Here is a 3,069-nt window from a genome sequence, read left to right on the forward strand (position 1 = left end):
GCACAGATGCTAAGAGGCTTATCTTCAGCGAGGGCCACTGCAATATTGTTAAGTGCAGCGTGGAAGAAAACTGGGGGAAAGCCTGATTACCTATCAAGAAAGGTTCAGTAAGCCAGAATGGCTATTTATGTAAGTCAAAAATGGTGGCATGTCTATAATTTCAACTGAATATAGCCATCTAATAGAACACAATACAGCCATTACAAAGAATGAGACAGTGTAACGGGTGCGGTGTTACAGGAAAGCGTTTGCTGTAAATTGTCAGGAGAAAAAAGTCATTTCTAGAAAGCATATAACATCGTGCTCCAAGGCATGTGGCTCATTCACTGATGTATATTACGAAGGCCTCAGACAGGGCGGTTTAGGGAAGTCTCTCCTTTGCCTCTATGGATTTCTGCAGTACTTAACTTCAGGCTTCGTGTCATTAGAGTTAGCTACTGTGCCTTGTGTGCCTGTCTGCCCAGTCAAGTCCTCGTGGGTCAGCCTGTGTTTCTGAACACAACCTCATCAAACACCCCTTGACGACATGCAGGGTCATCAAGACAACGCTGCACACCTCAGCCTGGCGGGTGAGGCCGCCTGTGCGCTGGCCCCTACGTCTCACCTGTGCCCCTGCCTCTGGCCGAGCCCCATGTTTTCCACATTTACATGTTGTCTGTTGCTCCAAATTGTCCCCACGCTGTACCCTCTACCTGGAATGCCCTCCCTTGCCCTGCCCACCTGGAAATCTTCATGGAGACTTGGGTATCGTCTTTCATGGGAAGTCTTGCTTAATGTTCTAGTCTGTGGTGTGTAACCCACTGAAGTGATTTATTTAATCAAGATGAAATTTACATAGCATAAAATTAACCAGGTTAAAGTGTTTGGTTCAGGAGCATTTTTTAACATCTAGATTCCCAAGCCTTGACCTGAACCTTCTGCACTGAAAGCTCTGGTATTGGCACCAGCAATCTATGTTTTTAATAAAGCTCCCAGATAATTCTTGCATACATGGAAGTTTAATAACCACTGCCGTGCTGTCCTCCTACCAGCACAGGACTGTTTGTTTTCCTGTTAATTTATAAGCCAGAAACTGAGAATCTGCATAAGGATGTCAATAGAGCAATAGACATATAGATGTGTAGATATGTGCTTAAAAAAGTGTATATGTAATTGTTATTATAAGGGCTTCTGTGGCATCTTAGTGGTAAAGAATCCTCTTGCAATGCAGAAGATGTGGGTTTGATCCCTGGGTCGGGAGGATCCCCTGCAGAAGGAACTGGAAACCCACTCCAGCGTTCTTGCCTGAGAAATCCCATGGACAGAGAAGCCTGTCGGGCTGCCGTCTAGGGGGTCGCACAGAGTCAGACACCACTGAGCAACTGAGCACACACACGTGCAAGGGTTAATATGACCATACTGAGTACGTTGTATTGCATCCCCATAACAAGTTTTGCACACTATAAAGCTCTATCCAGATAGAAGGAGGAGGTAGGAAAAATGCCCCTGCCTCTTACCCCACTGTCAAAGTGAGCCCAGAGCCAGCAGCCAGTGCCTCAGCCCTTTCAGGAGCCTGAGACATGCTCTCAGCTGGGATGTGTTCCTCCCTCTTCCTGGCACTGGCTGGTGATGCCTGTTGCCAGGAAGAAACGGTCTTGGGCAACCCCGCTGCCCTGGCTCCAGAAGATCAGAGCTATGCCTTAGGTGCGGGGGCGTCTGCTGTCAGTGCTTTCCAAAATCCCACGCAGGGATGCGGCTGAGCTGAGCCTGGAGGCCCAGGATGTTGGCAGGTCCAGCGTGGCTCCCTGGACAGAGAGACTGGGACACTCTCTGATGTGGAGGCTCACTCTCTGTCTCAGGAGCCCCGTCCATCCGGCTGCTCTCCACCCGCAGCCAAGGACCTGCTGCCTTCTGGGGGCCTTCGGGGTGCGAGTGAGAGAAGCAGAGGAGGAAGGTGACAGCTGGGAACAGGGCGAGGAGAGGAGAGACAGGGCCCCTCTCCAGGAGCCATTGATCAGTCTTGAAGCTGGGACGCTTTCGTTTCTCTGCAAACTGGAGCTCTATGTGTAGGGAACTGCAGCATGCACGACATGAGCAGGAGGGCACCATGCATAAGAGCATCGGACCCAGGCAGAATCGGGTTAGGATCCCAGCTGTACCACTTCCTGGCTGTGTTATCTGGGGCGATTAACCTGCCATTTCTGAGTCCTCTCTTTGTCCATGAAATACACCTCGCAGAATTTCTTTGTAAGGTTTAAATTACAAAATATCAGTGAAAGGCTTTGTGCAGTGCTTGGGGAAAAAAAAAGAAAAGAAAACAGCAGATCGATACATGCTAATTATCTTCGGGAGCATCTCTCTCCTTGAAAGGACGGCTTTGTTTTACAAGACTGTGAAATGCCCAAGCAAGGCAACGCGGAGGCAGCTCTGAAAGCCGAACCAGAGACCTGGGCTCCGTCTCTGGATGTGCACCGCCACCTCGAGCAAGTCCTTTCCATTCCTCCTTCTGTAAATGCAAGGAAGAATCCAGTGGGGCGAGGAGGACCACAGCCCAGTGCCTCTCAAGGGTCAGATCTGCTTGATTTTAAAACCCCTCCTGGCGTTCTTAGCCCCATTTCTCAGATGAGTGCACTGAGGCTCAGAGAGGTGAAGTTAGTCGCGAAAAGCAGTGTGACACCAGAAGGAACCGGGGTTCCACCCGGGAGTGTTGTCAGTCAGGAGTCAGCCTTTATCTACCCTCTTTGAGCCTCCCTCCCTTTCGCCTTTCAGTTATGATGACGATCATCACCACCATGGTGATGGCTCTTTACCTGTGTCCAGTGCTGTTTTAAAGACTCTGCTCATCTTCTTTCATTCCCACAAGCCTGTGAGGCAGGCTCTGTCATTCCCCACTTCCCAGAGGAGGACGTGGAGGGTCAGGACTTGAACCCAGGTCTGAGTCTGTGGCCAGAAAGGCTGCCCTGTATTCGCTTCTCTCCTCTCTTCCTCCTACCCCTAATGACTCACCAGGTGTCGAGACAGCACTGAAGATGCTGAGTGAGTCAATCAAGGCAAGAAACAGCTGCACCTCCCATCCTTTCTGCAGACAGG

Source organism: Bos indicus x Bos taurus, chromosome 17 (assembly GCF_003369695.1).
Source record: "Bos indicus x Bos taurus breed Angus x Brahman F1 hybrid chromosome 17, Bos_hybrid_MaternalHap_v2.0, whole genome shotgun sequence".
NCBI lineage: Eukaryota > Metazoa > Chordata > Mammalia > Artiodactyla > Bovidae > Bos > Bos indicus x Bos taurus.